We start from the raw sequence: 13,461 nt of genomic DNA on the forward strand, positions 1-13,461 counted from the left end.
TGGGTCTGCTCAGCCACACAAACCAGGGTAAAGCAACAACAACAAAAGTGCTATAGAAGACACAGAGCCAATGGGGAAAAAATAATAGCAGCAGCAGCAGCCTACCCAGAGCCACCCCAAAAGCTGCCCAAAGCCTGGCCTAACCTTCCCTACGCTGGCCTAACAATGCCAATGCATTCATACCCCAACAACACTGATAAACACATGCACACACACACTTGTTGTACTTGGTGAGAGGCAGCAATGAGTCACCACTGTATATACTCCCTGATAACTCTGCTGACTCCCTGGCTTGCCGACTCTGCTGTCTCCTTGATGACTCTCTGCTGACTCTGCTGACCTCCTCCTGACTCTCTAGACCACCTCCTGCTCTCCCTCATGACTCTTGACTCCCTGCTGAATCATTCTTGACTTCCTCATTACTTGGCTTCAGGATGACAGGAAGATTAGGATTCCTTCAAGTAAAACCCGCCAGGTCTGGTGACGTCCACCTGTAACCACAAAATTACCTGACATTAAAAGAGAGAGAGAGAGAGAGTCACTGTTTATGAGTTAACTGACAAGAATAGTCAGACACACTAAACCCCTTTTACTCTAACCTGGCCCAAAACTACCATCCCTCTGGCCAAAATTACCATCCCTCTGGCCAAAATTACCATCTCTCTGGCCAAAATTACCATCCCTCTGGCCAAAATTACCATCCCTCTGGCCAAAATTACCATCTCTCTGGCCAAAATTACCATCCCTCTGGCCAAAATTACCATCCCTCTGGCCAAAATTACCATCCCTCTGGCCAAAATTACCATCCCTCTGGCCAAAATTACCATCCCTCTGGCCAAAATTACCATCTCTCTGGCCAAAATTAATCCCTCTGGCCAAAATTACCATCTCTCTGGCCAAAATTACCATCTCTCTGGCCAAAATTACCATCTCTCTGGCCAAAATTAATCCCTCTGGCCAAAACTACCACCTATCCAATTAGAATTCTGATTTGTAAAAGAGTACTGAATGGATACAATGCTAGTCACAAAGAAGTGCTATGGAAAGGATGTAGAGCACTAGTATTGCCTTTTTCTGCCACTGAGCTAAGGGAAATAAACTGCAAAAGAACTAAAATCTTTGCCAAGTTCAGCTGAAAGAACTATACTGCATGTCTCTGCTGACTCCCTGCCCTGCTGACTTCCCCCTGACTCCCTGCTGATCTTCTTTGACTTCTTGGCAATTTCCTGCTGACTCCTTGCTGATTTTCTGCTGACTCCTTGTTGCTTTCCTGCTGACTCCTTGCTGATTTTCCGCTGACTTCCTGCTGACTCCTTGCTAATTTCCTGCTGACTCCTTGCTGATTTTCTGCCAACTCCTTGCTGATTTCCTGCTGACTCCATTTGGTTTCCTGCTGACTCCTTGCTGATTTCCTGCTGACTCTCTGCTGCATTTTGATGATAGGAGGATTGGGGTAATAGGCAGCAGGTCAGGTCAGCGCCATCTGTGCGGGTAAAATAAAGCTATTAATTATCTATCGTATCTATTTATTGAGTGGTAGGTGGTGGCAACCATCATCCACTCACTTGATGTAGTGCTGCCTACTCCTTCCTTAGCCTTTATCATTCTTTTTCTGTGCCTGTCCTCCTCTCTTCCTATTTCTCCCATCTTTCCTGTCACTTCTTATTGCTTTTCTTTCCTTTTCAGATGACTTTACACTGAGTGACATACCTAATGGTTTCCTGTAAGTCAAGAAACCATTTACAACGCTGGGTGGTAACCATATAACCAAACCATACGTGCTCCCTACTTGTCAACAAGTGGGTTGGTGAAGGGTTAGTGCCCCTCCCCGTAAAACAACTAATTCAAAGTCAAATGGCCACCCCTTAGGGGATTATGGCATCTGGCAATAGATAGATAGATAGATAGATAGATCTATTTATTGCCTGACGCTTAATCCTGTAAGGGGTGGCCACAAACAAATTGCCTCCATGTTGCCTTGTCCCCCAGCATTTCACTGCCCAGCTCCCAACTCACACCCCCCTCTCTCACATACCAGGTACCTCTCCTCTCCATCCCTCCATCTCATCCCTGTTCTCCCTCTCCCTCTCCCTCCCTCCACCTCACTCACATAGCCTACACTCTCCTTGTTGGTCTTTCATTGTCCGGCTTTTCATCTTCTGTAGAAAAAACAAAAGATAACACACACCAAAATTCTAAAATACATTTAGAAAAAAATATCTTGAAGACATTGGAAGAGGATAAAAAAAGGAAAACATTGCAAAGAAGAAAACACTTCAAAAAAAAAGGAAACGCTGCAAAAAAGGAAATACTGCAAAAAAAAAAGGAAATACTGCAAAAAAAAAAGGAAATACTGCAAAAAAAAAAGGAAATACTGCAAAAAAAAAAGGAAATACTGCAAAAAAAAGGAAATACTGCAAAAAAAAAGGAAATACTGCAAAAAAAGGAAATACTGCAAAAAAGGAAATACTGCAAAAAAAAGGAAATACTGCAAAAAAAAAAGGAAATACTGCAAAAAAAAAGGAAATACAGTAGAACCTCGGTCCTCGAACACAATCCGTTCTGGAAGGCTGTTCCAGGACCGAATTGGTCGAGGACCGAACTAATTTTCCCCATAAGAAATAATGTAAATCATTTTAATCAGTTCCAAGACCCCAGATGCTTACCTATTTAAGTTTCAGCACTGGTACCAGTGCTTTCCTTTACGAGGTGACTGTATATTTCTCTTGCCTTTTCACAAATTATATACTCACTAACACTGTCTCCTGCTAACTGTTTCTCATTGATGAAGATAAGCAATAATTTTTCCACTTCTTCAATTATTTTCCGCACTACTTTCCTCTTTTCACTGCCAGTAGCCGTACTGGATGAACTTGCTTTCTTTGGAGCCATTATTAGGGGCTAATACTGCACTGAATCAAGAAAAATGTGAAGCACAGCAGGACAACCACGCTGACGAACAACAAAGGTGGACGCGTGACTGTCGGTCGGCCAGCTTCCCTTCGTTTGGCTACGTTCAGGTTGGTCGAGGTCCGATATTTTGGTCGACCTCTGGAGCAAAAATTTCTTGAATTTTTTGGTCGAGGTCCGATTTGTTCGACATGTGAGACATTCGAGGACCGAGGTTCCACTGTACTGCAAAAAAGAAAATACTGCAAAACAGGAAATACCGGTACTGCAAATAAGGAAAACACTGAAAAAAAGAAAAGAAAAAGGAAACATTGAAAATTAGGAGGTATACAGTCAGACCTCTACTTACCACGTACTGACATGAAAAATCTGCGGATATGAAAAAAATAATTTTCAGGGGTAAAAAAAAATAATAATAATAAAAAAAAATAATAATAATAATTTACTGATTCAAACCGCACTTTAGCAGCAGGTGGTGGTGACCATCAACCACTCACTTGATGTAGTGCTGCCTACTTCTTCCTTAGCCTTTATCATTCTTTTTCTGTGCCTGTCCTCCTCTCTTCCTATTTCTCCAAACTTTCCTGTCACTTCTTATTGCTTTTCTTTCCTTTACAGATGGCTTTACACTGAGTGACAAGCCAGATGGTTTCCTGTAAGCCAAGAAACCATTTACAACACTGGGTGGTAACCATATAACCAAACCATACGTGCTCCCTACGTGTCAACAAGTGGGTTGGTGGAGGGTCAGTGCCCCTCCCCGTAAAACAAATAACTCAGAGTCAAATGGCCACCCTTTACGGGATTATGGCGTCTGGCAATAGATAGATAAATAGATAGATAGAAACCGCGCTCCAAGTACAAGTCGGTGGTCCCCAACAGATGCTGACTGTGCACTCCTGCCTTCCTCCTGCTTGGAAGCCCAGAGCATTGTTGTTATCAACACAAGTACCATCATCGGCAATTTTTGTCATTTACACTTGATTATTTCCCCCAAAATGTCTCAGAAACAGAAAAGTAGTGAAAGTGGTGATGGTAGCAGCAGAAAACAACATGCAATTACAATGGAAACCAAAGTGGACGTAATTACAAGAGTGGAGAGAGGTGAGAGGCTGAGTGACGTGGCACGTGTGTTGACACTGAATCCCTCAACTGTACGAACAATTTTAAAGGACAAGAACCTTTTCTTACGCAGTACTGTGCAGAATACATAAATATATTACACTCCTTGTAATTATGCTTGTTTATATTAACCATACATGCATGACCAAACATGCATGATGTGGCACGTGTGTTGACACTGAATCCCTCAACTGTACGAACAATGTTAAAGGACAAGAACCTTTTGTTGCGCAGTATTGTACAAATTTCGTAAATATAGCACAGTCTTTGTATCTATGCTTGTTTATATTAACCAAACATGCATGAAAACAAAGGCTATTAAGACTGACAGAAGTTTAAGGGAAAAAAACAACTTACGAAAGACCTTTAAGAACCAATTATGTTTGTAAGTTGAGGACTGCCTGTTATGCAGACTACATAGACACTACAGTAGACCTCACTATAACGGACTAATTGGGGCCCAAGCCATGCTGAAAAAAGCAAAATTCCGATAAAAGTGACATCCAGACTTCCCTCTGCTAAGCCGGACTTTTTCTGATATATCAGTCATCAGTGCAGATCACACCAACGGTTTATAAACTGCTGTCATTACCACTGCAGTATTGTACTGTATTATACCTTCACTACGATAATCTATCTATCTATTGCCAGACGCCATAATCCCGTAAGGGGTGGCCATTTGACTTTGAGTTATTTGTTTTACAGGGAGGGGCATTAACCCTCCACCAACCCACTTGTTGACAAGTAGGGAGCACGTATGGCTTGATTATATGGTTACCACCCAGCGTTGTAAATGGTTTCTTGGCTTACAGGAAACCATTTGGCTTGTCACTCAATGTAAAGCCACCAGCAAAGGAAAGAAAAGCAATATGAAGTGACAGGAAAGATGGAAGAAATAGGAAGAGAGGAGGGCAGGCACAGAAAAAGAATGATAAAGGCTAAGGAAGAAGTAGGCAGCACTACATCAAGTGAGTGGATGATGGTGAGAAATAGGAAGAGAGGAGGGCAGACAGAAAAAGAATGATAAAGGCTAAGGAAGAAGTAGGCAGCACTACATCAAGTGAGTGGATGATGGTGAGAAATAGGAAGAGAGGAGGGCAGACAGAAAATGAATGATAAAGGCTAAGGAAGAAGTAGGCAGCACTACATCAAGTGAGTGGATGATGGTGAGAAATAGGAAGAGAGGAGGGCAGGCACAGAAAAAGAATGATAAAGGCTAAGGAAGAAGTAGGCAGCACTACATCAAGTGAGTGGATGATGGTGAGAAATAGGAAGAGAGGAGGGCAGGCACAGAAAAAGAATGATAAAGGCTAAGGAAGAAGTAGGCAGCACTACATCAAGTGAGTGGATGATGGTGAGAAATAGGAAGAGAGGAGGGCAGGCACAGAAAAAGAATGATAAAGGCTAAGGAAGAAGTAGGCAGCACTACATCAAGTGAGTGGATGATGGTGAGAAATAGGAAGAGAGGAGGGCAGACAGAAAAAGAATGATAAAGGCTAAGGAAGAAGTAGGCAGCACTACATCAAGTGAGTGGATGATGGTGAGAAATAGGAAGAGAGGAGGGCAGGCACAGAAAAAGAATGATAAAGGCTAAGGAAGAAGTAGGCAGCACTACATCAAGTGAGTGGATGATGGTGAGAAATAGGAAGAGAGGAGGGCAGGCACAGAAAAAGAATGATAAAGGCTAAGGAAGAAGTAGGCAGCACTACATCAAGTGAGTGGATGATGGTGAGAAATAGGAAGAGAGGAGGGCAGGCACAGAAAAAGAATGATAAAGGCTAAGGAAGAAGTAGGCAGCACTACATCAAGTGAGTGGATGATGGTGAGAAATAGGAAGAGAGGAGGGCAGGCACAGAAAAAGAATGATAAAGGCTAAGGAAGAAGTAGGCAGCACTACATCAAGTGAGTGGATGATGGTGAGAAATAGGAAGAGAGGAGGGCAGGCACAGAAAAAGAATGATAAAGGCTAAGGAAGAAGTAGGCAGCACTACATCAAGTGAGTGGATGATGGTGAGAAATAGGAAGAGAGGAGGGCAGGCACAGAAAAAGAATGATAAAGGCTAAGGAAGAAGTAGGCAGCACTACATCAAGTGAGTGGATGATGGTGAGAAATAGGAAGAGAGGAGGGCAGGCACAGAAAAAGAATGATAAAGGCTAAGGAAGAAGTAGGCAGCACTACATCAAGTGAGTGGATGATGGTGAGAAATAGGAAGAGAGGAGGGCAGACAGAAAAAGAATGATAAAGGCTAAGGAAGAAGTAGGCAGCACTACATCAAGTGAGTGGATGATGGTGAGAAATAGGAAGAGAGGAGGGCAGGCACAGAAAAAGAATGATAAAGGCTAAGGAAGAAGTAGGCAGCACTACATCAAGTGAGTGGATGATGGTGAGAAATAGGAAGAGAGGAGGGCAGGCACAGAAAAAGAATGATAAAGGCTAAGGAAGAAGTAGGCAGCACTACATCAAGTGAGTGGATGATGGTGAGAAATAGGAAGAGAGGAGGGCAGGCACAGAAAAAGAATGATAAAGGCTAAGGAAGAAGTAGGCAGCACTACATCAAGTGAGTGGATGATGGTGAGAAATAGGAAGAGAGGAGGGCAGGCACAGAAAAAGAATGATAAAGGCTAAGGAAGAAGTAGGCAGCACTACATCAAGTGAGTGGATGATGGTGAGAAATAGGAAGAGAGGAGGGCAGGCACAGAAAAAGAATGATAAAGGCTAAGGAAGAAGTAGGCAGCACTACATCAAGTGAGTGGATGATGGTGAGAAATAGGAAGAGAGGAGGGCAGGCACAGAAAAAGAATGATAAAGGCTAAGGAAGAAGTAGGCAGCACTACATCAAGTGAGTGAATCAAACAGTATAATAAACATACAGTAATAATACTGTACTGTACACTGATAAACAAGTCATATATATTTAAACTGCTGTCATTACCACTGCAGTATTGTGTTGTATTATACCTTCACTACAATAATCAAACAGTATAATAAACATACAGTAATAATACTGTACTGTACACTGATAAACATGTCTTATATACTTAATTGTGGTCAACATAGCTGCAGTGGTCAGGCAGTCCGCACTGCTTCTGGTTTTATCGGACTTTTCCCGATGTATAAGAACTGAGTCCAGTAGGCTCCTTGAGTCCGATAAAAGCCAATTCCGGAATACTGAAATGCGTTATTTTGAGGTTTGACTGTATATAGGAAAGTCCATCTATCTATCTATCTATTGCCAGACACCACAATCCCGCAAAGGGTGGCCATTTGACACTGAGTTAGTTGTTTTACAGGGAGGGGCACCAACCCTCCACCAACCCACTTGTTGACACGTAGGGAGCACGTATGGTTTGGTTATATGGTTACCACCCAGCGTTGTAAATGGTTTCTTGGCTTACAGAAAACCATTTGGCTTGTCACTCAACATAAACCCACCTGTAAAGGAAAGAAAAGGAATAAGAAGTGACAGGAAAGATAGGAGAAATAAGAAGAAAGGAGGGCAGGCACAGAAAAAGAATGATAAAAGCTAAGGAAGTAGGCAGCACTACATCAAGTGAGTGGATGATATAGGAAAGTAAGACAAAGAATATCTTTGTATATATATATATATATATATATATATATATATATATATATATATACACACACCAGTATACTGTATATATACATATATTTGAGCCAGATTCACCTTGGTCTGTCCCAGTTTGCCTATAACATACTACCAGCAGCAATCAGTAAAATACTGCACTGTCAATTAAGATGGACTTTTAAAAAATCAAACCATTTGAAAAACCATCAATAAAAAGTCAAAATATGAGTAACTGAATGAGGCAATGGAAAAAAAGAAACAAACATACTCTGATGAGAAAATGAAAAAAAAAAAAAAAAAAAAAAGGCATTAAAACCAAAAAATACAAAATATAAAACTATGCCTTGGTGTGGCCTGGTCCTGTTGCCTTGCACCTCTGCCATACACTCTAATATGCCTATTTTAACCTGACAAAAATCCCTATGTCCTTTTCAGCTTAGGTTACCCTAGTTAATGGCAGTGTATCGGTAGCCTTGTCAGACTGGTGGGCTGATTGGATTAGTAACCAAGGAGATTCAGCTGTACCTCCAAACTGAGGCTGAACATATTTAATGCTGTCAGGACGTAATATTTAACCTGTAGGAGTAGCCTTGTTCCTACAGGGGTTGTCCACAGCTATCAGACAAAAACCTCTCACTCGCCGTTTCACCCACACGGTCACCCACATCCCAGTTACTCACAGCCCTGTCATTATACACTCACCTGCAGCGTTTTGGTAGGCGGAGAAGATGCCAGGGCAGGCTAGGTGGCCAATACACACATAATATATCGTCCTTTCATCCTAAATATCAATATAAACACTCAAAATACAATTCACATTTCAACACCGACGCCAAACCCAGCAGCAAAACACCGGAGGAATGGAGAATCTCGCGTTCGGGACAAACTAATAATTTTACCGATTTTTTTTTATATAAATAACATTTACATACGACTTTTGACTTACCATAATTATCACTGTATTCACATCACACGTGCTTGTTTCATAAATATAAAAAATAATGTTTTTCACACAACTATAGGTAATTATTGTTGTAGAGGTACTATTTTCTTTAATTAAATTTTGGTAATATAGTTCTCATACTTATTTCCTGCATAATTTCGTCAAGAGTACGTTTCTATACACCAATATCTATACGGAAATGTTAAGAAACGAATCGATATTAGAGAAACACAGAGGTTGAGAAAAGATGAGTTGACCCGCGAGATTTAAAAGCCTCTCTCTCTCTCTCTCTCTCTCTCTCTCTCTCTCTCTCTCTCTCTGCTATTATATATATCATATAGGTTATAGTGCAAGGCATTGTCATGGTACATAATATAGGATACAGAGCAAGGAATAGTGAAGCATTAACACCAAGCCATAATATGGCTATATGGCACTGTAGGAGTAGAGGGAAAATAAACTGGCAGAAGAAACACAGAAATATCAAGAAGAGAGGTAGGACAGAAGAGGACAGTAAGGAGAGAAAGACGAGTCAAACAAGCCCCTTTTAGTCGCCTCTTTCGACAAGCAGGGATGCTGGGGAAGTATTCTTTCCCCCCTCCCCAGGGGTGGATATAGAACAAGACATTGTCATAGTACATAATTCTCTCTCTCTCTCTCTCTCTCTCTCTCTCTCTCTCTCTCTCTCTCTCTGACCAGGTACTCGCCCCTTGGCAAGCAGCACTCCATGAACAATAAAACCTAACCACCCCTTGGCACCTAAAAATAATATGAAGGCAATGACGCCAGTGCACTGCCTACGTCAGTATACAGCACGTAGACCCATCACTGACTTCCTTAATTGTAGAGAACTGTTCCATAATGGGGAAAGTGCGCATATGTGACACGCTATACCACAACTACAACAACTACTACTATTACCACTATCTATCTATAGCCAGACACCATAATCCGGTAAGGGATGGCCGTTTGTCTTTGAGTTATTATAGCCGGCTTCGTGTGACTGCAGTGGGAGTGCTGTGTAGCGGCAACTTTGAGCTTTAGTCTAACACTTGCCGCATCACTCCATTAAGACATCGAGATGCATGTAGTGTACCTGAGGGAATGTGTGTTTAGTGCACTTGATTTGTTGTAGGGTGAACAATGAAGGATCTTGAAGAGCAACGTGTTGGTGGGAAATCTGTTTCAGATTGGGAAAAACTTTTGCAGAGATTTTTCAGATGTTCCAGCAGGCTTCTGGGGAGGAATGTTTGAACTGTACACAATATCACAAGCGGCTCCAGCGATTCAAATCGGAAGAACATCCACCAAGGACGATCCCAAATCTGGCCGGCCTTCCATGTCGAGACGGCGATCACGCTGGGAAAGTGTGTGTTGTGATCCACGACGGTGGTCGCCTGACTGTCCGTGAAGTTTTCGAAAAAGTTGGCATCTGTAAAAGTTCCTGCCACATGATTTTAACAAAGAAACTGAAGATGCATCGTGTTGCCGCAAAATGTGTGCCGCGTCTGCTGACACATGAGCAAAAAAAGAACAGTCACAATCAGTCACGAGCAGTTTGTCTAAATGCAGATGAAAACTTTCTGAAAAATATCATAACAGGCGATGAAACGCGGGTGTATTGCTGCGATATCAAAACAAAAAGGCACCATCTCTACGACATCCCTCCTTCCTTCTCTCTCTCTCTCTCTCTCTCTCTCTCTCTCTCTCTCTCTCTCTCTCATATTAATCGATGTATCACAAACGCATTAGCAGCTTGTTAAACTGATGTAAAGCTTTAACATTATTTCCAATACAAGTGTATCAAGTGCGAACCATAATGAAAAATAAAAACACTGGATGAAAAATACACGTTCTTCATCTTACCCATCGTTCACCTCTGGATACTTATCGTTCATCTCTGCAGCTGGCCTTCCTCTTTGTTCATATTTTCCATCACATTGCCCTAAGGCTGGTTTTATCATTCAGTTCTCATATCACTGGTGTACCTTTTTACTATGAATATTGAAACAGACGAACACATCCCCCTACTCTCTCCCCTACAATTCCCCCCACCTCCCCCTCCTCTCCTTTACAATTCCCTCCACATCCCCCTCCTTTCCCTCCACATCTGCCCCCACATTCCCCTCCTCTCCCCTCTCAAAAGCTCCCCACGTCCCCCTCCTCTCTCTCTTCTTCCATAAACTGTGTGAACAAGTGCGTTGCTTAGTGTAAATAAATATTATATTGTAGTAATCCTTATCATCTTTTCTTCACAAACTCATCTTGTTATAATTACATAAGCTAATAATTATACATAACTGAGCCGTGCAAAGTGGCTCATATATTGTAATTAGTGGTGTTTTAAATTGGATCGGTGGCAACTTCAGGTGAGGTGGTGCGTCGTGCATGTGTGCAGCATCAGGTGTACCAACACTTCAGATGCACTCACAGATCGAGAGCTGATATTATCTCATTTTATTTCCTATAAGATTAGTTGTCTAGGCATGCGAACCTCTTAGAACCACTTTATATCAGGCCAGAGATGCTGACAGATTAGCTAGTACCCGTGTGGTTGTGTTTGATGCTTATGGATTACGTAACAAGTGGTGTGTGGCAGGTGGGTTAGTGACGCGTTGACACAGCACGGTTGGCACACCTGCCCTGGCCATCACCTGCCACCTGCCCTGCTGCCACACACTTGCCACCGTCTTTTTCCCCAAGAAGCATCCCAGAAGGAAGTCGTCTTTATTTTTGTGTGTGATTTGGTCTCAGCGTGATCTGATCTTCGAGGACACGAGTGGCTGTGGACGCTGATGGTCTGGCGCTGGTGTGGGTGTCAAGGTGTGGGGGAGACAGGAGGCCAGGCTGAGGTGCTACAAGACGCGAGGTGCACTGCCAGGCCACGTACCTGACGCCACCGGCAAGGTCAGCCATTTGGATCTTCGTCCTCCAGTTTGTGAGAGCATGCGTTTTAATAATTTCCTCTTACTGTTATTTCCTTTCCGGTTTAAACTCATTGCTTTCTAGATGTGTTTATTTGGATGTTATATGGAGTAGGGAAGGTGTTATTATTATCGTTGTATAGTTAATTACAGCTTCAATGAGGATAGTTAATGCTTACCTACCTTCTGGCTTGTGTCGTGCAGGTCACATTCTAAACCTGATGACTTAGAGATAATCAGGTGGATATTATGTTGTGTAGTCAGTGTGTGGGTAGGCTGGTGATGTGATGGCAGGCCAGGCACGCGGCTCACACACCCTCCTCTTCCCTCCATGGTATTCCTCTTCCTCCTCCTTCTCCATCATCATCATCATCATCATCATCATCTCTTCCTCTTTCATTTCCAGATCCTCTACTTTTTCATCCTCTTCCTACTCCACCCCCTCCTTTTAGTTTCCTTCCTCCATCCTCCTCTTCCTCCTCCCTCGCCTTCTCCCCCTCTCCCTTCTCCTCTTCCTCCTCCTCCTCCTCTTCTCCCTCGTCTTCCTCCTCCTCATCTTCCTCTTCTTCCTCTCCATCCTCCTCCTTCTCCCTTTTTCCCCGTCCTCTTCCTCTCCATCCAAATCTTCCTCATCCTTCTTCCTCCTCTACTTCTTCCTCTTCTTCCTCCTCTATTTCTTCTTCCTCTTCTTCCTCCTCCTCTCTTCCTCGTCTTCCTCCTCTTCTTCCCCTTTTTCTTTATATTCTTCTTCTTCCTCTTCTTCCTCTCCCTTTTATCTTTTCTTCCTCTTCCCTTTCTTCCCTTCTTTACTTCCTCTTCCTTTTCTTCACCTTCTTCTTTTTCCTCTTCCTCTTCTTCCTCTTCCTCTTCTTCTTCCTCTACCTCTTTATCTCTTTTCCTCTTCCTCTTTTTCCTCTTTTTCCTCTTCTCCTTTCTCTAGTTCCTCTTTTTCCTCTTCTTATTCTTCCCTTTCTTTCTCTTCTTCCCCATCTTCCTCTTCCCCTTCTTCTTTCCTCAGTCTCTTTCTCTTTTTCTGCCCCCTCTTCCTCTTCCCCTTCCTCCTCTTCCTCTTCTCCTTCTTCCTTTTCTTTTTCTTCCTCTTCCTCTTCCCTTTCCTCCTTTTCTTTTTCTTCCTCTTCCTCTTCCCTTTCCTCCTATTCCTCTTCCTCTTCTTCCCCATTCCTCTTTTTCTTCTTGTTCTTCCTCCTCCTGCCTCTTTCCTCCTCCTCCTCTTCTTCCTCCTCCTCTTCCTCTTTCACTTCTTCCTCCTCCTTGTTCCTCTTCTTTCTTTTTTCTCCTTTCCTCTTTCCTCTCCTTTCTTCTTCTTTTCTTGCTTTCTTCTTTCTTACTTTCTTCTTTCTTACTTTCTTCTTTCTTACTTTCTTCTTTCTTACTTTCTTTTCTTCTTTCTTACTTTCTTCTTTCTTCTTTCTTACTTTCTTCTTTCTTACTTTCTTCTTTCTTACTTTCTTCTTTCTTACTTTCTTCTTTCTTACTTTCTTTTCTTACTTTCTTCTTTCTTACTTTCTTCTTTCTTACTTTCTTTTCTTACTTTCTTCTTTCTTACTTTCTTCTTTCTTACTTTCTTACTTTCTTCTTTCTTACTTTCTTCTTTCTTACTTTCTTACTTTCTTCTTTCTTCTTTCTTACTTTCTTACTTTCTTCTTTCTTACTTTCTTTTCTTACTTTCTTCTTTCTTACTTTCTTCTTTCTTACTTTCTTCTTTCTTACTTTCTTACTTTCTTCTTTCTTACTTTCTTCTTTCTTACTTTCTTCTTTCTTACTTTCTTAGCTTCTTCTTTCTTACTTTCTTCTTTCTTACTTTCTTCTTTCTTACTTCCTTCTTTCTTACTTTCTTACTTTCTTCTTTCTTACTTTCTTTTCTTACTTTCTTCTTTCTTACTTTCTTTTCTTACTTTCTTCTTTCTTACTTTCTTACTTTCCTCTTTCTTACTTTCTTCTTTCTTACTTTCTT

This window comes from Coenobita brevimanus, chromosome 70 (assembly GCF_032717465.1).
Source record: "Coenobita brevimanus isolate Jiangsu-jjx chromosome 70, ASM3271746v2, whole genome shotgun sequence".
Classification (NCBI taxonomy): Eukaryota; Metazoa; Arthropoda; class Malacostraca; order Decapoda; family Coenobitidae; genus Coenobita; species Coenobita brevimanus.